Genomic DNA, 26037 nt, shown 5'->3' on the forward strand with positions numbered 1-26037 from the left:
GACAGTCCACGTTTTTGGAGAAGGGAAAGAAATTCCAAAAATTGCATATGATAGTCCATGTTTATAAAGAAGGGAAAGAAATTCCAAAAACTGCTTATGATAGTCCATGTCTTTGGAGACGGGAAAGGAATTTCAGAAATTGCATATGATAGTCCATGTTTTTTGAGAAGGGAAAGAAATTCCAAAAATTGCATATGATAGTCCACGTTTTTGGAGAAGGGAAAGAAATTTCAGAAATTGCATATGACAGTCCACGTTTTTGGAGAAGGGAAAGAAATTCCAAAAATTGCATATGATAGTCCATGTTTATAAAGAATGGAAAGAAATTCCTAAAACTGCTTATGATAGTCCATGTTTTTGGAGACGGGAAAGGAATTTCAGAAATTGCATATGATAGTCCACGTTTTTGGAGAAGGAAAAGAAATTCTGGAAATTGTATTTGATAGTCCACGATTTTTTATAAGGGAAAGAAATTCCATAAATTACATATGATAGTCCACGATTTTGGAGAAGGGAAAGAAATCCCAATAATTGCATATGATAGTCAAAGTTTTTTGAGTAGGAAAAGAAATTCCAAAAATTGAATATGATAGTCCACGTTTTTGAAGAAAGGAAAAAAATTTCATAAATGGCACATGATAGTCCACATTTTTGTAGAGCGGAAAGAAATTCAAAAAATTGCATATGATAGTCCACGTTTTTGGATAAGGTGAAGAATTTCCAAAAATTATATATGATAGTCCGTGTTTTTGGAAAAGAGAAACAAGTTTCAGATATTACATATGATAGTATACTTTTTTGGAGAAGAGAAAGAAATTTCAGAATTTGCATAAAATAGTCCACGTTTATTGAGAATGAAAAGAAGTTCCTTAAATTGCATATGATAGACCACGTTTTTGGATAAGAGAAAGAAATTTTGGATATTGCATATGATAGTGTACTTTTTAGGAGAAGGGAAAAAATTCCAAATTTGGTGTATGATAGTCCGTGTTTTTTGAGAAGAAAAACAAGTCTCAGATATTACATATGATAGTTTACTTTTTTGGAGAAGAGAAAGAAATTCCAGAATTTACAAAAAATAGTCCACATTTATGGAGAATGGAAAGAAGTTCCTTAAATTGCATATGATAGTCCATGTTTTTGGAGAAGGGATAAAAATTCTAGAAAATGCATTTGATAGTTCATGTTTTTGGAGAAGGAAGAGAAATTTTAGAAAATGCATATGATAGTACATGTTTTTAAAAGGGAAAGTAATTCCCAAAATTCTATATGATAGTCCACTTTGGATAAGGTAAAGAAATTCCAAAAAATTTTGATGATAGTCCACCTTTCTGGAGAAGGGAAAGAAATTCCATAAATTGCATATGATAGTCCACGTTTTTTGAGAAGGGATATAGATGTCAGAATTTCCATATGGTAGTCCACGTTTTTGGAGAAGGGAAAGAAATTTCAGAAATACCATATGATAGACCATGTTTTAAAAAAGGGAAAGAAATTCCTGAAATTGAAAATTATAGTACACGTTTTTGGAGAAGGGACATAAATTCAAGAAATTGAATATGATAGTTCAGGATTTTAGAGAAAGGAAACAAATTCTTAAAATTGCATATGATAGTCCACGTTTTAGAGAAGGGAAAGAAATTCCAAAAACTGCATATGATAGTCCATGTTTATAAAGAAGGGAAAGAATTTCCAAAAACTGCATATGATAGTCCATGTTTTTGGAGATGGGAAAGGAATTTCAGAAATTGCATATGATAGTCCATGTTTTTTAAGAAGGGAAAGAAATTCTAGAATTTGTATTTGATAGTCCACGATTTTTTATAAGGGAAAGAAATTCCATAAATTACATATTATAGTCCATGTTTTTGGAGAAGGGAAAGAAATCCCAATAATTGCATATGATAGTCCACGTTTTTTGAGAAGGGAAAGAAATTCTAAAAATTGAATATGATAGTCCACGTTTTTGGAGAGAGAAAAGAAATTTCAGAAATGGCATATGATACTCCACATTTTTGTAGAGCGGAAAGAAATTCAAAAAATTGCATATGATAGTCCACGTTTTTCGAGAAGGGAAAGAAATTTCAAAAATTGCATATGATAATCCACTTTTTTCGGGAAGGGAAAGAAATTCAAGAAATTGCATATGATAATCCACGTTTTTCGAGAAGGGAAATAAATTCTAAAAATTACATATAGTCCATGTTTTTGGAGAAGGGAAAGAAATTTCATAAATTGCATATGATAGTCCATGTTTTTGGAGAAGGTAAAGAAATCTTTGAAATTGCATATGATAGTCCATGTTTTTGGAGAAAGGGAAGACATTCTAGAAACTGCATATGAAAGTCCACGTTTTTTGAGAAGATAAACAAATTCTAGAAATTGTATATGATAGTCCACGTTTTTTAAGGGGAAGAAATTCCAAAAATTGCATATGATAGTCCACGTTTTTGGAGAAGGGAAAGAAATTTCAGAAATTGCATATGATAGTCCACGTTTTTGGAGAAGGGCAAGAAATTCCAGAAATTGCATATAATAGTCCATGTTTATAAAAAAGGGAAAGAAATTCCAAAAACTGCATTGATAGTCCATTTTTTGGAGACGGGAAAGGAATTTCAGAAATTGCATATGATAGTCCATGTTTTTGGAGAAGGGAAAGAAATTCTAGAAATTGTATTTGATAGTCCACGATTTTTTATAAGGGAAAGAAATTACATTAATTACATATGATAGTCCATGTTTTTGGAGAAGGGAAAGAAATCCCAATAATTGCATATGATAATCCACGTTTTTTGAGAAGGGAAAGAAATTCCAAAAATTGAATATGATAGTCCGTGTTTTTGGAGATGAGAAACAAGTTTCAGATATTATGTATGATAGTATACTTTTTGGAGAAGAGAAAGAAATTTCAGAATTTGCATAAAATAGTCCACGTTTATGGAGAATCAAAAGAAGTTCCTTAAATTGCATATGATAGACCATGTTTTTGGAGAAGAGAAAGAAATCTCAGATATTGCATACGATAGTGTACTTTTTAGGAGAAGGGAAAAAATTCCAGAATTTGTGTATGAAAGTTTGTGTTTTTTGAGAAGAAAAACAAGTCTCAGATATGACATATGATAGTATACATTTTACGAGAAGAGAAAAAAATACCAGAATTTGCAAAATATAGTCCACATTTATGGAGAATGGAAAGAAGTTCCTTAAATTGCATATGATAGTCCATGTTTTTGGAGAAGGGATAAAAATTCTAGAAACTGCATATGATAGTTCATGTTTTTGAAGAAGGTAGAGAAATTTTAGAAAATGCATATGATAGGCCATGTTTTTAAAAGGGAAACTGGTTCCCAAAATTCCATATGATAGTCCACTTTGGATAAGGTAAAGAAATTGCAAAAACTGCATATGATAGTCCACATATTTTGAGAAGGGATATAAATGTCAGAAATTCCAAATGGTAGTCCACATTTTTGTAGAAGGGAAAGAAATTTCAGAAATAGCATATGATAGACCATGTTTTAAAAAAGGGGAAGAAATTCCTGAAATTGAAAATGATAGTACACGTTTTTGGAGAAGGGACATAAATTCAAGAAATTGCATATGATAATTCAGGTTTTTAGAAAAAGGAAATAAATTCCGTAAATTACATATATAGTCCACGTTTTTGAGAAGGGAAAGAAATTCCAAAAACTGCATATGATAGTCCATGTTTATAAAGAAGGGAAAGAAACTCCAAAAACTGCATATGATAGTCCATGTTTTTGGAGACGGGAAAGGAATTTCAGAAATTGCATATGATAGTCCACGTTTTTGAAGAAGGGAGGGAAATTCTTAAAATTGTATTTGATAGTCCGCGATTTTTTATAAGGGAAAGAAATTCCAAAAATTACATATTATAGTCCATGTTTTTTGGAGAAGGGAAAGAAATTCCAATAATTGCATATGATAGTCCACGTTTTTTTAGAAGGGAAAGAAATTCCAAAAATTGCATATGATAGTCCACGTTTTTGGAGAGAGAAAAGAAACTTCAGAAATGGCATATGATAGTCCACATTTTTGTAGAGCGGAAAGAAATTCAAAAAATTGCATATGATAGTCCACGTTTTTCGAGAAGGGAAAGAAATTTCAAAAATTGCATATGATAGTCCACTTTTTTGAGAAGGGAAAGAAATTCAAGAAATTGCATATGATAATCCACGTTTTTGAAGAAGGGAAATAAATTCTAGAAATTGCATATAGTCCATGTTTTTGGAGAAGGGAAAGAAATTTCATAAATTGCATATGATAGTCCACGTTTTTGGAGAAGGTAAAGAAATCTTTGAAATTGCATATGATAGTCCATGTTTTTGGAGAAGGGAAAGACATTCTAGAAACTGCATATGAAAGGCCACGTTTTTTGAGAAGATAAACAAATTCTAGAAATTGCATATGATAGTCCACATTTTTTGAGAAGGGAAGGAAATTCCAAAAATTGCATATGATAGTCCATGTTTTTGGAGAAAGAAAAGAAATTTCAAAAACGGTATATGATAGTCCACATTTTTGTAGAGCGGAAAGAAATTCAAAAATTTGCATATGATAGTCCATGTTTTTGGAGAAGGGAAAGAAATTTCAAAAATTGCATATGATAGTCCACTTTTTTCGAGAAGGGAATGAAATTCAAGAAATTGCATATGATAATCCACGTTTTTGGAGAAGGGAAATAAATTCTTGAAATTGCATATTGTCCATGTTTTTGGAGAAGGGAAAGAAATTTCATAATTTGCATATGATAGTCCGCGTTTTTGGAGAAGGTAAAGAAACCTTACAAATTGCATATGATAGTCCATGTTTTTGGAGAAGGGAAAGACATTCTAGAAACTGCATATGAAAGTCCACGTTTTTGGAGAAGATAAACAAATTCTAGAAATTGCATATGATAGTCCACGTTTTTTGAGAAGGGAAAGAAATTCCAAAAATTGCATATGATAGTCCACGTTTTTGGAGAAGGGAAAGAAATTTCAGAAATTGCATATGATAGTCCACGTTTTAGGAGGAGGGAAAGAAATTCCAAAAATTGCATATGATAGTCCGTGTATATAAAAAAGGGAAAGAAATTCCAAAAACTGCATATGATAGTCCGTTTTTTGGAGACGGGAAAGGAATTTCAGAAATTGCATATGATAGTCGATGTTCTTTGAGAAGGGAAAGAAATTCTAGAAATTGTATTTGATAGTCCACGATTTTTTATAATGGAAAGAAATTCCATAAATTACATATGATAGTCCACGTTTTTGGAGAAGGGAAAGAAATCCCAATAATTGCATATGATAATCCACGTTTTTTGTAAAGGGAAAGAAATTCCAAAAATTGAATATGATAGTCCACGTTTTTGAAGAAAGGCAAGAAATTTCAGAAATTGCATATGATAGTCCGCATTTTTGTAGAGTGGAAAGAAATTCAAAAAATTGCATATGATAGTCCACGTTTTTGGAGAAGGGGAAGAATTTCCAAAAATTATATATGATAGTCCGTGTTTTTGGAGAAGAGAAACATGTTTTAGATATTACATGTGATAGTATACTTTTTTGGAGAAGAGAAAGAAATTCCAGAATTTGCATAAAATAGTCCACATTTATGGAGAATGAAAAAGAAGTTCTTTAAATTGCATATGATATACCACGTTTTTGGAGAAGAGAAAGAAATTTCGGATATTGCATATGATAGTGTACTTTTTAGGAGAAGGGAAAAAATTCCAGAATTTGTGTATGATAGTCCGTGTTTTTTGAGAAGAAAAACAAGTCTCAGATATTACATATGATAGTATACTTTTTTGGAGAAGAGAAAGAAATTCCAGAATTTGCAAAAAATAGTCCACATTTATGGAGAATGGAAAGAAATTCCTTAAATTGCATATGATAGTCCTTGTTTTTGGAGAAGGGATAAAAATTCTAGAAAATGCATTTGATAGTTCATGTTTTTTGGAGAAGGGAAAGAAATCCCAATAATTGCATATGATAGTCCACGTTTTTTTAGAAGGGAAAGAAATTCCAAAAATTGCATATGATAGTCCACGTTTTTGGAGAGAGAAAAGAAACTTCAGAAATGGCATATGATAGTCCACATTTTTGTAGAGCGGAAAGAAATTCCAAAAATTGCATATGATAGTCCAAGTTTTTCGAGAAGGGAAAGAAATTTCAAAAATTGCATATGATAGTCCACTTTTTTCGAGAAGGGAAAGAAATTCAAGAAATTGCATATGATAATCCACGTTTTTGGAGAAGGGAAATAAATTCTATAAATTGCATATAGTCCATGTTTTTGGAGAAGGGAAAGAAATTTCATAAATTGCATATGATAGTCCACATTTTTGGAGAAGGTAAAGAAATCTTTGAAATTGCATATGATAGTCCATGTTTTTGGAGAAGGGAAAGACATTCTAGAAACTGCATATGAAAGGCCACGTTTTTTGAGAAGACAAACAAATTCTAGAAATTGCATATGATAGTCCACGTTTTTTGAGAAGGGAAAGAAATTCCAAAAATTGCATATGATAGTCCACGTTTTTGGAGAAGGGAAAGAAATTTCAGAAATTGCATATGATAGTCCACGTTTTTGGAGAAGGGCAAGAAATTCCAGAAATTGCATATGATAGTCCATGTTTATGAAAAAGGGAAAGAAATTCCAAAAACTGCATATGATAGTCCATTTTTTGGAGACGGTAAAGGAATTTCAGAAATTGCATATGATAGTCCATGTTTTTGGAGAAGGGAAAGAAATTATAGAAATTGTATTTGATAGTCCACGATTTTTTATAAGGCAAAGAAATTCCATTAATTACATATGATAGACCACGTTTTTGGAGAAGGGAAAGAAATCCCAATAATTGCATATGATAATCCCAGTTTTTTGAGAAGGGAAAGAAATTCCAAAAATTGAATATGATAGTCCACGTTTCTGAAGAAAGGAAAGAAATTTCAGAAATGGCATATACATTTTTGTAGAGCGGATAGAAATTCAAAAAATTGCATATCATAGTCCACGTTTTTGGAGAAGGGGAAGAATTTCCAAAAATTATATATGATAGTCCGAGTTTTTGGAGAAGAGAAACAAGTTTCAGATATTACATATGATAGTATACTTTTTTGGAGAAAAGAAAGAAATTCCATAATTTGCATAAAATAGTCCACGTTTATGGAGAATGAAAAGAAGTTCCTTAAATTGCATATGATAGTCCACATTTTTTGAGAAGAGAAAGAAATTTCGGATATTACATATGATAGTGTACTTTTTAGGAGAAGGGAAAAAATTCCAGAATTTGTGTATGATATTCCGTGTTTTTTTAGAAGGAAAACAAGTCTCAGATATTACATATGATAGTATACTTTTTTGGAGAAGAGGAAAAAATTCCAGAATTTGCAAAAAATAGTCCACATATATGGAGAATGGAAAGAAGTTCCTTAAATTGCATATGATAGTCCATGTTTTTGGAGAAGGGATAAAAATTCTCGAAACTGCATATGATAGTTCATGTTTTTGGAGAAGGTAGAAAAAATTTAAAAAATGCATATGATAGTCCATGTTTTTAAATGGGAAAGTAATTCCCAAAATTCCATATGATAGTCCACTTTGGATCAGGTAAAGAAATTCTAAAAAATGCATATGATAGTCAACGTTTTTTGAAAAGGTACATAAATGTCAGAAATTCCATATGGTAGTCCATGTTTTTGGAGAAGGGAAAGAAATTTTAGAAATAGCATATGATAGACCATGTTTTAAAAAAGGGAAAGAAATTCCTGAAATTGAAAATGATAGTACACGTTTTTGGAGAAGGGACATAAATTCAAGAAATTGCATATGATAGTTCAGGTTTTTAGAGAAAGGAAATAAATTCCTAAAATTGCATATGATAGTCTACGTTTATAAAGAAGGGAAAGAAATTCCAAAAACTGCATATGACAGTCCATGTTTTTGGAGATGGGAAAGGAATTTCAGAAATTGCATATGATAGTCCACGTTTTTGAAGAAGGGAACGAAATTCTAGAATTTGTATTTGATAGTCCACGATTTTTTATGAGGGAAAAAATTCCATAAATTACATATTATAGTCCATGTTTTTGGAGAAGTGAAAGAAATCCCAATAATTGCATATGATAGTCCACGTTTTTTGAGAATGGAAAGAAATTCCAAAAATTGAATATGATAGTCCACGTTTTTGGAGAAAGAAAAGAAATTTCAGAAATGGCATATGATAGTCCACATTTTTGTAGAGCGGAAAGAAATTCAAAAAATTGCATATGATAGTCCACGTTTTTGGAGAAGGGAAAGAAAATCCAAAAATTGCATATGATAGTCCACTTTTTTCGAGAAGGGAAAGAAATTCAAGAAATTGCATATGATAATCCACATTTATGGAAAAGGGAAATAAATTCTAGAAATTGCATATAGTCCATGTTTTTGGAGAAGGGAAAGAAATTCCAAAAATTGCATATGGTAGTCCACGTTTTTGGAGAAGGGAAAGAAATTTCAGAAATTGCATATGATAGTCCACGATTTTTGAAAGAAATTCCATAAACTGCATTTGATAGTCCATGTTTTTTGAGAAGGGAAAGAAATTCAAAAAATTGCGTGTGATAGTCCATGTTCTTGAAGAAGGGAAAGAAATTCCAAAAATTGCATATGACAATCCACGTTATTGGAGAAGGGAAAGAAATTCCAAAAATTGCATATGATAGTCCATGTTTATAAAGAAGGGAAAGAAATTCAAAAAACTGCATTTGATAGTCCATGTTTTTGGAGACGGGAAAGGAATTTCAGAAATTGCATATGATAGTCCATGTTTTTGGAGAAGGGAAAGAAATTCTAGAAATTATATTTGATAGTCCACGATTTTTTATAAGGGAAAGAAATTCCATAAATTACGTATGATAGTCCACGTTTTTGGAGAAGGGAAAGAAATCCCTATAATTGCATATGATAGTCCACGTTTTTTGAGAAGGGAAAGAAATTCCAAAAACCGAATATGATAGTCCACGTTTTTGAAGAAAGAAAAGAAATTTCAGAAATGGCATATGATAGTCCACATTTTTGTAGAGCGGAAAGAAATTCAAAAAATTGCATATGATAGTCCACGTTTTTTGAGAAGGGGAAGAGTTTCCAAAAATTATATATGATAGTCCGTGTTTTTGGAGAAGAGAAACAAGTTTCAGATATTACATATGATAGTATACTTTTTTGGAGAAGAGAAAGAAATTCCAGAATTTGCAAAAAAATAGTCCACATTTATGGAGAATGGAAAGAAGTTCCTTAAATTGCATATGATAGTCCATGTTTTTGGAGAAGGGATAAAAATTCTAGAAAATGCATATGATAGTTCATGTTTTTGGAGAAGGTAGAGAAATTTTAGAAAATGTATATGATAGTCCATGTTTTTAAAAGGGAAAGTAATTCCCAAAATTCCATATGATAGTCCACTTTGGATAAGGTAAAAACTTCAATAAATTACATATTGTAATACGGTGAAATGACTTTTTATCGAAATGTCGCGGTAAGCAAGAGTCGCCACCGACTTTTATTTTATCCAAATTATCAGAAAGGCTAAAAGAACAAGAAAAACCTTTTTAAAGAAAACAGGGTTCGGGGGGTAATTTATGCAAAGGGAAGGTGTAAGGCACCCTTTGCATCCATGGTTTTCCATGGGCTCTTAATTGCTTTGCTCTTTTTGAAAACCAAAGGTTTAGAAATGTAGAAGAAGAGAATACGGACTTTAGCTCGTAAATGAGCGTAGCCTTATTGAAGGTTTATGAAAAAAGTGTAGAAAAATAATTTTAAACCAGAGCAAAGCAATTAGGGGCAATTACCTGGTTAGATGAAAAATGTTCTTTAGCCTTTCAGGGTGAAAGGGTCTATCCATACCATAAGAGGGCAGGAAGTCTTTCGTTTGGATGTTAACGGGACATCGAGTTATCATTCGCCAGAAGACTGTCCCATGCCATAGAGGGGCAGGTAGTCTAAGGGAAGGATCAAAATAGCCTTCTTCGTTAGGCAACCGGAGGATACCTCGGCACTTCGTAGGCAACTTCGAGGGACGAGGTCATATTTGGCGAATCGAAGGCAGCATCATTAGGGACTTATGGCCTTGAGAATGAACTGAGGGCAACATTGCTGAGGTATCCTCGTATTCGAGGGACACGACTATTCTGCAAAAAAACACAAGGCAACAGGCAACAGGCAACAAGAGGGGTACCATAAAAGGTGCGTGGGTGCAACAATCATGTGATTAATTCAGAATAAATTATCTTGTAATTAGGTGACGCTAATTCAATTCAGGTTGTCACTCCCTAGGATTATTAACCACACGATAATATGAATAATATTAAGTGCCTTCAAGGCCAAACAATACAGCCTCGAAGCAGGTACAAAGATATGGGGAAGGGGAAAAAGAAACCAGCGGACCAGCAGTGCAATAGGTTTGACATAAATAATAATTAAAGAAAGTAGATCAGATAGGTTTTAGGGTTACCGACTATTGAGCTTTGACGGTTGGCTAACCCTGAAAGTTGAGAAAAGAAAAAAATAGAGAACCAAGGGTGAGTGCATTATCGGTTCACTAACAGTCGAGGCTAACTTTAATCTGATAAAAATAAAGTAAAATAAAAATAAAATTAATATGGAATAGAACTTAGCTTCTGATCTTGATATGGTTCATGGTCGGGGGTAGCCTCGAGGTTAACCCTAAAAAATTGGCAAAGACAGACAGAAAAGGAAGTGAGTGCAGAAAGAGTCCATTGAATTTTGAGGTTAACCCTAATAATATTTTTATAAGGCAAACAAATATTTAAATAAAATAGTAGAGTCGGGACTTAGCTTCGTAATAGGCGAGGCGCATAGTCGGAAGATGTCCTATGATAACCCTGAAAGAAATACACAAAAGGAAACATTTTAGTGCATGACTGATTCTCGCAAACCCTGATTCAGGCACAAATTAAATAAAAATTTGATTTAATTAATTATTGGTTTTCAACCTAATTAATTAAATCGGCAAAAATATGCTCTTGATTAAATCACCTAACCCTAATCAATTAAAATAATTAACATCTTTATTAATGACTAAATTAATCTTAATTTTAACTTAATTATTAAATATAAAAAACTTAACTTTACTTAAAGAAATATTTTTATTTATTAAGTAAAAAGGATTTTAAAAGAAAGAAAAATTTTGGATAAAAAAAAACTATATAAGATAATAATAAATCAATAAATAATTGAAATTTAATTGAATATAAAAAAATAAAATAAAAAATAAAAAGGAACCTAGCTGAGCTGATCGAGTGTGGTTGGTACTTGGAGATGCATGGTGGGCCTACGCGTCCTGGGACGCTAGATCTTAAGCTGGAGAGATCCACTGGGTGACGTGTGAGGATGCACCTTAGCTGCGTAAGGCTGAGCATATCGGATCCTCAACCATGGATTGTCAAAGGAACGAATAAAAACGCGAAGGAGACGGGAATCGATCTCGCGTCCCTACGCTTTGCTTTTTACCACTCGCGCTGCGTTCTAGTCTTGTTATATTAATCAACACTTAAAATAATATATGAAATAAGATTTAGAAAAAAGATTCAAAAGAACAAAAGCGCGCGCTCGTCTTCTTCGCTTTCCTTCTTTCTGCAAATATAACAGACCTTTGGCTACAGTTTTTTTGGGACGTAGCCATAGCCCTACGAAATCGAATTTGGCAATACAAGCATGATAAATTCTAACCAAAGACTCAGATCAACGGTAAATGATGCCACGAATCTAATGATCCCCTTGATTTTACCTAACAATGGCGTTTCTCAGTCCCTGCATCAAAACTCAGAACCAACAATCCAGAAAGCTTCTACACGTCCATACGAACACGAATATGCAACTAAACAGTTGTTATGATGCATAAGTTAACGAAATCGAACTAGACAAAATAAAAGCAAATCGTGACAACAACGACGCTAATTCTGGACGTTTTTTGGCTCGGTGATGATTGGTATAACTCCAGAATTCTTCAAGGAATGTACAGCAGTGCTTAAAACTCTCTGAATCTCCACCAATCCTTGAAACCGAATGCAATTTTTTTATGGAAAAACAAGCTTTGTTCTTGGTGTTATCGGGTGCCAATCCTTCTAAAATTCGTCCCTTTGCATCTGAGTGACTTAGGTATTTATAATAGATGGAATTAGGTTTATAAAATTGGATCAGAATCAAGGTAAATGGTATAATTGAGATTTGATTTTCAATCATTCATAAATCCTTCTAAATTTGCTCAATCTTCTTCAATTACTTGCTTAGTTCAAAGATATGCAATCTCTGATTGATTGTGATTGAGAAATCACGCTTATTGCACCTTCTTCCAAATATTTGATTTTTTAGGTGATTTATTTTGATTTAACTTGAACTTAAATGGATAAAAATTCAAAATAAAAAAAATATTGGAATATATATATATATATATACTATATATAGATGGGCCTAGAGGTCGTGGATCAGGTTAGGAACACATTCCAAGCATAAAAATATAGGCCCATTTAGAAGAAAATCAATTTTGATCAATATTCACTTTATGCACTTCCTCAAAAATCACCCAACTGGTGCAAGCCATAACTCCCTCAATATTTGTCATATGAAGATGTTATAAGACTTTTTAGAAAGCTCAAAGAGTCCTCTAAAAGCCCCTTTTTGTTTCATCTCAATTTAATCTACCATTTTCAAGTTATGAGCTTTGAGAAAAAATGACTTTTTTGCGATCCTTTAGAAGGACCTATAATGTTTTGATCCATATCTCTCAAACGAAGCATTTTTGGACTTGGCTTGTGATAGACAAAATTGTAGGGAATTCAATTTCCTTCAAAATGATCTTTGGATGGAAAATTTCTGATGTTCCATGTGGGAGTTATGGCTGGTCAAAGTTCAATTGACTTTCTCCTATGAAAACCCTAATTTAGAAATTTTTGGAATTGTTGATTTCTGATCTTTCCATGATGAACCATGATCAATTCTTGATCAAATGGTGACTGATACTTCATAATAAGGATGTTGACAAAAAATCAGGAGTTTTGACTGTACTTTGACCACAGTTGACTTTTAGGTCAAATTAGTCGACTGTTGACTTTCTGAGCAATTGAGTGACAAATCTATTGAATTGAGACCTGAAATTTGTCGTGGAGGTAGTGTGGAGTATCATAGACTATATGGGATGCCTTTGAGATTTTGATCCACTGATTTCTTCCCAGAACAACAAAACCCTAGTTTCTTGAAACTTTGTTTATGAGGGATGTCTTTGAGTCATTGTGCCTTGATCTGAGTTTGAACAAGAGAAATAGTATGGGAAAATTTTGGGGTGTGACACATGTTATAGTCCATGTATTTGGAGAAGGGAAAGAAATCCCAATAATTGCATATGATAGTCCACGTTATTTGAGAAGGGAGAGAAATTCCAAAAATTGAATACGATAGTCTACGTTTTTGGAGAAAGAAAAGAAATTTCATAAATGGCATATGATAGTCCACATTTTTGTAGAGCGGAAAGAAATTTATAAAATTGCATATGATAGTCCACGTTTTTGGAGAAGGGAAAGAAATTCCAAAAATTGCTTATGATAGTCCATTTTTTTCTAGAAGGGAAAAAAATTCAAGAAATTGCATATGATAATCCATGTTTTTGGAGAAGGGAAATAAATTCTAGAAATTGCATATGATAAGTCCACGTTTTTGGAGAAGGGGAAGAAATACCAGAAATTGGATATGATACTCTAAGTTTTTGGAGAATGGAAAGAAATTTCATAACTTGCATATGATAGTCCACGTTTTTGAAGAAGGGAAACAAATTTCAGAAATAGAATATAATAGACAATGTTTTGTAAAAAGAAAAAGAAATTCTAGAAATTGCTAATGATAGTACACGTTTTAGGAGAAGGGACATAAATTCAAGAATTGCATATGATAGTCCATGTTTTTGGAGAAAAGAAATAAATTCCTGAAATTGCATATGATAGACCATATTTTGGGGAAAGATAAAAATTTCCATAAATTGCATATAATTGTCCACGTTTTTGAAGAAGAGAAAGAAATTCCATAAACTTCATATGATAGTGCACTATTTTGGAGATGAGAAAGAATTTCCAGAAATTGCATATGCTAGTCCATGTTTTTTGAGAAGGGAAAGAAATTCCAAAAAATGCATATGATAGACCTCGTTTTTGGTGAAGAGACAGAAATTTCAGAAATTGTAGATGATATTCCATGTTTCTGGAGAAGGGAAAGAAATTTCAAAAATTGCATATGATAGTCCACGTTTTTTGCGAAGGGAAAGAAATTTTAGAAATTGCATATGATAGTCCACGTTTTTGGAGAAGGGAAAGAATTCAAGAAATTGCATAATATAGTCCACGTTTTCGGAGAAGGGAAAGAAATTCCATGAACTGCATATGATAGTCCACGTTTTATGAGAAGGGAAAGAAATTCCAGAAATTGCATATGATAATCCACGTTTTTGGAGAAGGTAAATAAGTTCTAGAAATTGCATATAGTATATGATTTTGGAGAAGGGAAAGAAATTCCATAAATTGCATATGATAGTCCACATTTTTGGAGAAGGGAAAGATATCTTGGAAATTGCATATGATAATCTACGTTTTCTTAGAAGGGAAAGACATTCCAGAAACTGCATATGAAAGTCCACGTTTTTGGATAAGGGAAACAAATTCTAGAAATTCCATATGATAGTTTACGTTTTTGGAGAAGGGAAAGAAATTCCAGAAATTGCATATAATAATCCACGTTTTTCGAGATGGGAAAGAAATTCCAAAAATTGCATATGATAGTCCACGTTTTTGGAGAAGGGATACAAATTCCATAAATTGCATATGATAGTCCACGTTTTTGGAGAAGGGAAAGAAATATTAGAAATTGCATATGATAGTCCACGTTTTTGGAGAAGGGAAAGAAATTCCAGAAATTGCATATGATAGTCCACGTTTTTGGAAAAAATTCCAGAAATTGCATATGATAGTCCACGTTTTTTGAGAAGGGAAAGAAATTCCAAAAATTCCATATGACAGTCCACGTTTTTGGAGTATGGAAAGAAATTTCAGAAATTGCATATAATAGTCTACGTTTTTGGAGAAGGGAAAGAAATACCAGAAATTGCATATGATACTCCACGTTTTTGGAGAATGGAAAGAAATTTTATAACTTGCATATGATAGTCCACGTTTTTGGAGAAGGGAAACAAATTTCAGAAATAGAATATAATAGACCATGTTTTGTAAAAAGAAAAAGAAATTCTAGAAATTGCTAATGATAGTACACGTTTTAGGAGAAGGGACATAGATTCAAGAATTGCATATGATAGTCCATGTTTTTGGAAAAAAGAAATAAATTCCTGAAATTGCATATGATAGACCATATTTTGGGGAAAGAAGAAAAATTTCATAAATTGCATATGATTGTCCACGTTTTTGATGAAGGGAAAGAAATTCCATAAACTGCATATGATAGTGCACTATTTTGGAGATGAGAAAGAATTTCCATAAATTGCATATGATAGTCCATGTTTTTTGAGAAGGGAAAGAAATTCCAATAAAATGCATATGATAGACCTTCTTTTTGGTGAAGAGACAGAAATTTCAGAAATTGTAGATGATAGTCCATGATTTTAGAGAAGGGAAAAAAATTCCTTAAATTGCATATGAGATTCCACGTATTTGGAAAAGGGAAAGAAATTTCAGAAATAGCATACGATATACCAAATTTTAAAGAAAGGAAAGCAATTCCATAAATTCCATATAATAGTCCATATTTTTTGAGAAGGGAAAGAGATTCCAAAACTTGGATATGATAGTCCGTGTTTTTTGGGAAAAGAAATAAATTTCAGAACTTGCATATGATAGTCCACATTTTTGGAGAAGGGAAAGAAATTTCAAAAATTGCATATGATAGTCCACGTTTATAAAAAAAAGGAAAGAAATTCTTGAAATTGAAAATGATAGTACACGTTTTGTGAGAAGGGACATAAATTCAAGAAATTGCATATGATAGTCCTTGTTTTGGGAGAAAGGAAATAAATTCCTAAAATTGAAGATGATAGACCATGTTTTGGGGAAAGGAGAAAAAATCCATAAATTGCATATGATAGACAACGTTTTTGGAGAAGAGAAAGAAATTCTAGAACTTGCATATGATAGTCCACGTTTTTTGAGAACGGAAAGTAATTTGAAGAAATTGCATATGACAGACCACGTTTTTGGAGAAGGGACAGAAACTCTAGAAAATGCATATGATAGACCACGTTTTTTGTGAAGGGAAAGAAATTCCATAAATTGCATATGATAGTCCATGTTTTTTGAGAAGAGAAATTGATTCCAAAAATTGCATACGATAGTCCACGTATTGGGAGAAAAGAAAGAAATTTCAAAAAATGCAGATGATAGTCCATGATTTTGGAGAAGGGAAAGAAATTCCGGAAATTGCATATGATAGTCCACGTTTTTAGAAAAGGGAAAGAAATTCCGGAAATTGCATATGATAGTCCATGTTTTTAGAGAAGGGTAAGGAATTCGTGAAATTGCATACGACAGTCCGTGTATATGGAGAAGGGGAGGAATTTTCAACAATTGCATATTATAGTCCTCATTTTTGGAGAAGAGAAAGAAATTTCAAATATTGCATATGATAGTAAACTTTTTTGAAGAAGGGAAAAAAATCCATAAGGGAAAGAAATTCCTTAAATTGGATATGATAGTCCACGTTTTTGGAGTAGTGAAAGAAATTGCAAATGGTAGTCCATGTTTTTGGAGAAGGAAAAGAAATTCCAGAAATTGCATATGATAGTCTATGTTTTTGGAGAAGGGAAAGAAATTTCAAAAATTGCATATGATAGTCCATGTTTTTAAAAGGGAAAGGAATTCCTAAAATTGCATAAGATTGTCCACTATGGTTAGGTAAAGAAATTCCATAAATTGTATATGATAGTCCACATTTTTGGAAAAGGGAAAGAATTTCAAAAAATTGCATATGATAGTCAATGTTTTTGGAAAAGGGAAAGTAATTTCGGAAATTGCATATGATAGTCGATGTTTTTGGAGAAGGGAAAGAAATTTCGGAAATTACATATGTTAGTCCACGTTTCTGGAGAAGGGAAAGAAATTCCTAAAATTGCATATGACAGTCCATGCTTTTACAGAAGGGTAAGGAATTCATGAAATTGCATATGAAAGTCCACGTTTATGGAGAAGGGGAAGAATTTTCAAAAACTGTATATGATAGTCCGTGTTTTTGGAGAAGAGAAACAAGTTTCAGATATTACATATGATATTATAATTTTTTGGAGAAGAGAAAGAAATTCCAGAATTTGCATAAAATGGTCCACGTTTATGGAGAATGAAAAGAAGTTCCTTAAATTACATATGATAGACCACGTTTTTGGAGAAGAGAAAGAAATTTCAGATATTGCATATGATAGTGTACTTTTTAGGAGAAGGGAAAAAATTCCAGAATTTATGTATGATAGTCCGTGTTTTTGAAGAAAAACAAGTCTGAGATATTACATATGATAATCTACTTTTTTGGAGAACAGAAAGAAATTCCAGAATTTCCATAAAATAGTCCACGTTTATGGAGAATGGAAAGAAGTTCCTTAAATTGCATATGGTAGTCCATGTTTTTGGGAAAGGATAAAAATTCTAGAAACTGCATATGATAGTTCATGTTTTTGGAGAAGGTAGAGAAATTTTAGAAAATGCATATGATAGTCCATGTTTTTAAAAGGGAAAGTAATTCCCAAAATTCCATATGATAGTCCACTTTGGATAAGGTAAAGAAATTCCAAAAAAATGCATATGATAGTCCACCTTTTTGGAGAAGGGAAAGAAATTCCAAAAATTGCATATGATTGTCCACGTTTTTTGAGAAGGGATAGAAATGTCAGAAATTCCATATGGTTGTCCACATTTTTGTAGAGCGGAAAGAAATTCAAAAAATTGCATATGATAGTCCACGTTTTTGGAGAAGGGAAAGAAATTTCAAAAATGGCATATGATAGTCCACTTTTTTCGAGAAGGGTATGAAATTCAAGAAATTGCATATGATAATCCACGTTTTTGGAGAAGGGGAAGAACTTCCAAAAATTATATATGATAGTCCGTGTTTTTGGAGAAGAGAAACAAGTTTTAGATATTACATATGATAGTATACTTTTTTGGAGAAGAGAAAGAAATTCTAGAATTTGCATAAAATAGTCCACGTTTATGGAGAATGAAAATAAGTTCCTTAAATTGCATATGATATACCACATTTTTGGAGAACAGAAAGAAATTTCGGATATTGCATATGATAGTGTACTTTTTAGGAGAAGGAAAAAAATTCCAGAATTTGTGTATGATAGTCCGTGTTTTTTGAGAAGAAAAACAAGTCTCAGATATTACATATGATAGTATACTTTTTTGGAGAAGAGAAAACAATTCCAGAATTTGCAAAAAATAGTCCACATTTACGTAGAATGGAAAGAAGTTCCTTAAATTGCATATGATAGTCCATGTTTTTGGAGAAGGGATAAAAATTCTAGAAACTGCATATGATAGTTCATGTTTTTGGAGAAGATAGAGAAATTTTAGAAAATGCATATGATAGTCCATGTTTTTAAAAGGGAAAGTAATTCCCAAAATTCCATTTGATAGTCCACTTTGGATAAGGTAAAGAAATTCCAAAAAATGCATATGGTAGTCCACATTTTTTTAGAAAGGATATAAATGTCAGAAATTCCATATGGTAGTCCATGCTTTTGGAGAAGGGAAAGAAATTTCAGAAATAGCATATGATAGACCATGTTTTAAAAAAGGGAATAAATCCCTGAAATTGAAAATGATAGTACACGTTTTTGGAGAAAGGACATAAATTCAAGAAATTGCATATGATAGTTCAGGTTTTTAGAAAAAGGAAACAAATTCCTTAAATTGCATATATAGTCCACGTTTTAGAGAAGGGAAAGAAATTCCAAAAACTGCATATGGTAGTCCATGTTTATAAAGAAGGGAAAGAAATTCCAAAAACTGCATATGATAGTCCATGTTTTGTGAGACGGGAAAGGAATTTAAGAAATTGCATATGATAGTCCACGTTTTTGAAGAAGGGATAGAAATTCCAATAATTGCATATGCTAGTCCACGTTTTTTTAGAAGGGAAAGAAATTCCAAAAATTGAATAAGATAGTCCACGTTTTTGGAGAAAGAAAATAAATTTCAGAAATGGCATATGATAGTCCACATTTTTGTAGAGCGGAAAGAAATTCAAAAAATTGCATATGATAGTCCACGTTTTTTGAGAAGGGAAAGAAATTCCAAAAATTGCATATGATAGTCCACTTTTTTCGAGAAGGGAAAGAAACTCAAGAAATTGCATATGATAATCCACGTTTTTGGAGAAGGGAAATAAATTCTAGAAATTGCATATAGTCCATGTTTTTGGAGAAAGGAAAGAAATTTCATAAATTGCATATGATAGTCCACGTTTTTGGAGAAGGTAAAGAAATCTTAGAAATTGCATATGATAGTACACGTTTTTTGAGAAGGGAAAGAAATTCAAAAAATTGCATATGATAGGCCACGTATTTGGAGAAGGGAAAGAAATTTCAGAAATTGCATATGATTGTCCACGTTTTTGGAGAAGGGAAAGAAATTCCAGAAATTGCATATGATAGTCCACGTTCTTGGAGAAGGGAAAGAAATTCCAGAAATTGCATATGATAGTCCACGTTTTTTGAAAGAAATTCCATAAATTGCATATGATAGTCCACGTTTTTGGGGAAGGGGAAGAAAACCCAATAATTGCATATGATAGTCCACGTTTTTGGAGAAGGAAAAGAAATTTCAGAAATTGCATATGATAGTCCACGTTTTTGGAGAAGGGAAAGAAATTCCAGAAATTGCATATGATAGTCCATGTTTATAAAAAAGGGAAAGAAATTCCAAAAACTGCATATGATAGTCCATTTTTTGGAGACGGGAAAGGAATTTCAGAAATTGCATATGATAGTCTACGTTTTTGGAGAAGGGAAAGAAATTCTAGAAATTGTATTTGATAGTCCACGATTTTTTATAAGGGAAAGAAATTCCATAAATTACATATGATAGTCCACGTTTTTGGAGAAGGGAAAGAAATCCCAATAATTGCATATGATAATCCACGTTGTTTGAGAAGGGAAAGAAATTCCAAAAATTGAATATGATAGTCCACGTTTTTTAAGAAAGGAAAGAAATTTCAGAAATGCTATATGAAAGTCCGCATTTTTGTAGAGTGGAAAGAAATTCAAAAAATTGCATATGATAGTCCACATTTTTGGAGAAGGGGAAGAATTTCCAAAAATTATATATGATAGTTCGTGTTTTTGGAGAAGAGAAACAAGTTTTAGATATTACATATGATAGTATACTTTTTTGGAGAAGAGAAAGAAATTCTAGAATTTGCATAAAATAGTCCACGTTTATGGAGAATGAAAATAAGTTCCTTAAATTGCATATGATATACCACATTTTTGGAGAACAGAAAGAAATTTCGGATATTGCATATGATAGTGTACTTTTTAGGAGAAGGAAAAAAATTCCAGAATTTGTGTATGATAGTCCGTGTTTTTTGAGAAGAAAAACAAGTCTCAGATATTACATATGATAGTATACTTTTTTGGAGAAGAGAAAACAATTCCAGAATTTGCAAAAAATAGTCCACATTTATGGAGAATGGAAAGAAGTTCCTTAAATTGCATATGATAGTCCATGTTTTTGGAGAAGGGATAAAAATTCTAGAAACTGCATCTGATAGTTCATGTTTTTGGAGAAGATAGAGAAATTTTAGAAAATGCATATGATAGTCCATGTTTTTAAAAGGGAAAGTAATTCCCAAAATTCCATTTGATAGTCCACTTTGGATAAGGTAAAGAAATTCCAAAAAATGCATATGGTAGTCCACGTTTTTTTAGAAGGGATATAAATGTCAGAAATTCCATATGGTAGTCCATGCTTTTGGAGAAGGGAAAGAAATTTCAGAAATAGCATATGATAGACCATGAGTCGACGTTCTTTCTCTCCCATTCAACCCAGAGTTGATAGTTATCCCTAATTGATCATCTTTCCTCTTTCAACCCAGAGTTGAATTACCTTCTCTCAACCCAGAGTTGACGTTTACCTTTTATTCAACCCAGAGTTGATCCCTTGTCTTTTCCCACTCAACCCAGAGTTGATGGTTACCCTTTATCCTTTTTCCCTCTCAACCCAGAGTTGATGGTTATCCCTTATTCAATCCAGAATTGACTCCTCCTTTCCCACTCAACCCAGAGTTGACAGTTATCTTCTTTCTCTCCCATTCAACCTAGAGTTGATGGTTATCCCTAATTGATCATCTTTCCTCTTTCAACCCAGAGTTGAATCACCTTCTCTCAATCCAGAGTTGATGTCTACCTATTGTCCTCAACCCAGAGTTGATTTCCCTTCATCCTTCAACCCAGAGTTGACCCACGTTTCTTTTTCAACCCAGAGTTGACGTTTATTTCATTTCTAACCCAGAGTTGAATTACTTTCTCTCAACCCAGAGTTGATGCCTATCTCTTGTTTTCAACCCAGAGTTGATTTTCTTTCCTTCTTTCTCAACCCAGAGTTGATGCCTATATCTTGTCCCATTAATACTGATTTACCTTTCTATTCTCAACCCAGAGTTGATGTTTACATCTTGTCCAACCCAGAGTTGACTTCCCTTTATTCTTCGACCCAGAGTCGACCCATTTTCCTTCTTCAACCCAGAGTTGGTGTTCATTTCACTTATAACCCAGAGTTAAGTTGTTCAATCCAGAGTTGATACAATCTTCCTTAGTGGATTTGACACCATTTCTTTCCCAGTGGATCATACCTCGCGAGGCAAATTTTCAGGTTCACTTGGTATTTAATCTTCTTCCACCTTGAATGTTCGAAAGGCTAGCGCCAATCTCACTTTCAGGTTCAAGATGATTAAATAGGGGCAGCTGTTGCACCCTAAAATTTGCCCATCTAATTATTCTTAATTGGCTTATTACTTTAACTTCATTTACATCTTAGGTCATTAATAAAACCATGCATTTCATTAAACACATAATTAAAAGATTAAAGACCTTGGGCTATGGCTTTCTCTTGTTTATATCATCAATATGGTTCTATGTTTAGCATCAAGAATTGATTCAATTGAGAGATTTCTTCAACCTCAAGTTATCAGTGGACTTTCGAGACTAACATGCAAGATGGATTGATTGGTCGCAAATTAGAACAAGGAAAGCTGGAAGTTCATTTGATTCGCAAAAAGACAAAAAAACTTCGTCTCATATTCGAAGGGGTCCTGAGTTTGTTTTATTCGAATCATAGAAGATGTTAACCAGATTCAAGTATTGGTCAGATTCCAGTTAACTTTGGGCAAAGTCAACCTAGTTGGTTTTGTTGACTGAAGTTGTACATGGGTCATAATTCAAGGCAAGATGAAGTAAAAGTCAAACTATTCAAACTCCGTCATCATGTATCCATCACATTTCTAATTACATCACAAAGTCAAAGTTCCAAAATTCCTTACAAGACTCAAGTCAACCATTTCCATTACAAAGATTCAAAATACAGTTCCATTACAAAAAAGATACAAAAAAATTACAACTAGCTGACTAAAGTCAACACTATCCTAAACACTTCAATTCTTCAACCTCCATGATTATGCTTTAGTCCTTGCCTCATTGTTGGGATTAACCTTGCTTTAAGACCATTGCTCCACACAAAAATCCAATTGCATCATTCTGCAACACAAAATCAGAACCAACAGAATTCAATTACTAACAAGTCCTACACATCTAACTTCATCATTTGAAAATACGGTTCGACGACATATTTATTCAACAAGTTCAGCATCAATAGAAATACTAACCATTACTTTTAACCTCTCCTAACAGTTGTAACTGACCCTAACTTCTAACAGCCCTGTAACCATTTTATAACCTCTAACCGAATTAGTTACCCAGCAAATAACCAATTTCCAACCTGTAACTAACTTATTCTACTAACAGCTTTCAACCTAACAGAATTTTCCTAACAATCTCTAACAGAATTGTTCAGCCTATAACCACTTTAACCACCTATATATCTAACGGTTAACCATTTGTGTAATAGCTTATAACTATCCTAACAGTCCTAACCGATTTCATAACTGCCTTATAACAGAAAACTAATTTCTTAATCAAATTCAACAGAAAGGTTCAGAAGAAGGAGAACTAACCTTTCATCCCTATATAACAGAGTCAGCCTCACCATTTCACTCTCTCCACCATTTTTCAATCTTCTCCATACTCATTCATCTTCATCTTCACTCAGTACTTCTCTACACATTCTTCAACCATCTTCCACAATTCACTTCTTCTGAGTTCTCTCTACTCATTATCCATCTTCAACCTGTCCATCATCACCCTCACTTCACAGACCCTGTTCCTTCCTTATTCTAGGTTTTCTGATATTCCTTTCCCTTATGGGATAAATATATTGGTGGCGACTCTGTTCATATTTCGCGAGCGTGCGACAATAGTGTACTTTTTAGGAGAATGGAAAAAATTCCATAATTTGTGTATGATAGTCCGTGTTTTTTTAGAAGAAAAACAAGTCTCAGATATTACATATGATAGTATACTTTTTTGGAGAAGAGAAAGAAATTCCAGAATTTGCAAAAATAGTCCACATTTATGGAGAATGGAAAGAAGTTCCTTAAATTGCATATGATAGTCCTTGTTTTTGGAGAAGGGATAAAAATTCTAGAAAATGCATTTGATAGTTCATGTTTTTGGAGAAGGAAGAGAAATTTTAGAAAATGCATATGATAGTACATGTTTTTAAAAGGGAAATTAATTCCCAAAATTCTATATGATAGTCCACTTTGGATAAGGTAACGAAATTCGAAAAAATTTATATGATAGTCCACCTTTCTGGAGAAGGGAAAGAAATTCCAAAAATTGCATCTGATAGTCCACGTTTTTTGAGAAGGGATATAAATGTCAGAATTTCCATATGGTAGTCCATGTTTTTGGAGAAGGGAAAGAAATTTCAGAAACACCATATGATAGACCACGTTTTAAAAAAGGGAAAGAAATTCCTGAAATTGAAAATTATAGTACACGTTTTTGGAGAAGGGACATAAATTCAAGAAATTGAATATGATAGTTCAGGATTTTAGAGAAAGGAAATAAATTCTTAAAATTGCATATGATAGTCCACGTTTTAGAGAAGGGAAAGAAATTCCAAAAACTACATATGATAGTCCATGTTTATAAAGAAGGGAAAGAAATTCCAAAAACTGCATATGATAGTCCATGTTTTTGGAGATGGGAAAGGAATTTCAGAAATTGCATATGATAGTCCACATTTTTTAAGAAGGGAAAGAAATTCTAGAATTTGTATTTGATCGTCCACGATTTTTTATAAGGGAAAGAAATTCCATAAATTACATATTATAGTCCATGTTTTTTGGAGAAGGGATAGAAATTCCAATAATTGCATATGCTAGTCCACGTTTTTTTAGAAGGGAAAGAAATTCCAAAAATTGAATATGATAGTCCACGTTTTTGGAGTAAGAAAAGAAATTTCAGAAATGGCATATGATAGTCCACATTTTTGTAGAGCGGAAAGAAATTCAAAAAATTGCATATGATAGTCCACGTTTTTGGAGAAGGGAAAGAAATTTCAAAAATTGCATATGATAGTCCACTTTTTTCGAGAAGGGAATGAAATTCAAGAAATTGCATATGATAATCCACGTTATTGGAGAAGGGAAATAAATTCTAGAAATTGCATATAGTCCACGTTTTTGGAGAAGGTAAAGAAATCTTAGAAATTGCATATGATAGTCCATGTTTTTGGAGAAGGGAAAGACATTCTAGAAACTGCATATGAAAGTCCACGTGTTTTGAGAATATAAACAAATTCTAGAAATTGCATATAACAGTCCATGTTTTTTGAGAAGGGAAAGAAATTCCAAACATTGCATATGATAGTCCACGTTTTTGGAGAAGGGAAAGAAATTTCAAAAATTGCATATGATAGTCCACATTTTTGGAGAAGGGAAAGAAATTCCAGAAAATTGCATATGATAGTCCACGTTTTTTGAAAGAAATTCAATAAATTGCATATGATATTCCACGTTTTTTGAAAAGGGAAAGAAATTCCAAAAATTGAATATGATAGTCCACGTTTTTGAAGAAAGGAGAGAAATTTCAGAAATGGCATATGATAGTCCACATTTTTGTAGAGCGGAAAGAAATTCAAAAAATTGCATATGATAGTCAACGTTTTTTGAGAAGGGAAAGAAATTCCAAAAATTGCATATGATAGTCCACTTTTTTCGAGAAGGGAATGAAATTCAAGAAATTGCATATGATAATCCACGTTTTTGGAGAAGGGAAATAAATTCTAGAAATTGCATATGATAGTTCATGTTTTTAGAAAAAGGAAACAAATTCCTTAAATTGCATATATAGTCCACGTTTTAGAGAAGGGAAAGAAATTCCAAAAACTGCATATGGTAGTCCATGTTTATAAAGAAGGGAAAGAAATTCCAAAAACTGCATATGATAGTCCATGTTTTTTGAGACGGGAAAGGAATTTAAGAAATTGCATATGATAGTCCAAGTTTTTGAAGAAGGGATAGAAATTCCAGTAATTGCATATGCTAGTCCACGTTTTTTTAGAAGGGAAAGAAATTCCAAAAATTGAATAAGATAGTCCACGTTTTTGGAGAAAGAAAATAAATTTCAGAAATGGCATATGATAGTCCACATTTTTGTAGAGCGGAAAGAAATTCAAAAAATTGCATATGATAGTCCACGTTTTTTGAGAAGGGAAAGAAATTCCAAAAATTGCATATGATAGTCCACTTTTTTCGAGAAGGGAAAGAAACTCAAGAAATTGCATATGATAATCCACGTTTTTGGAGAAGGGAAATAAATTCTAGAAATTGCATATAGTCCATGTTTTTGGAGAAAGGAAAGAAATT

Source organism: Vicia villosa, linkage group LG3 (genome assembly GCF_029867415.1).
Source record: "Vicia villosa cultivar HV-30 ecotype Madison, WI linkage group LG3, Vvil1.0, whole genome shotgun sequence".
Classification (NCBI taxonomy): Eukaryota; Viridiplantae; Streptophyta; class Magnoliopsida; order Fabales; family Fabaceae; genus Vicia; species Vicia villosa.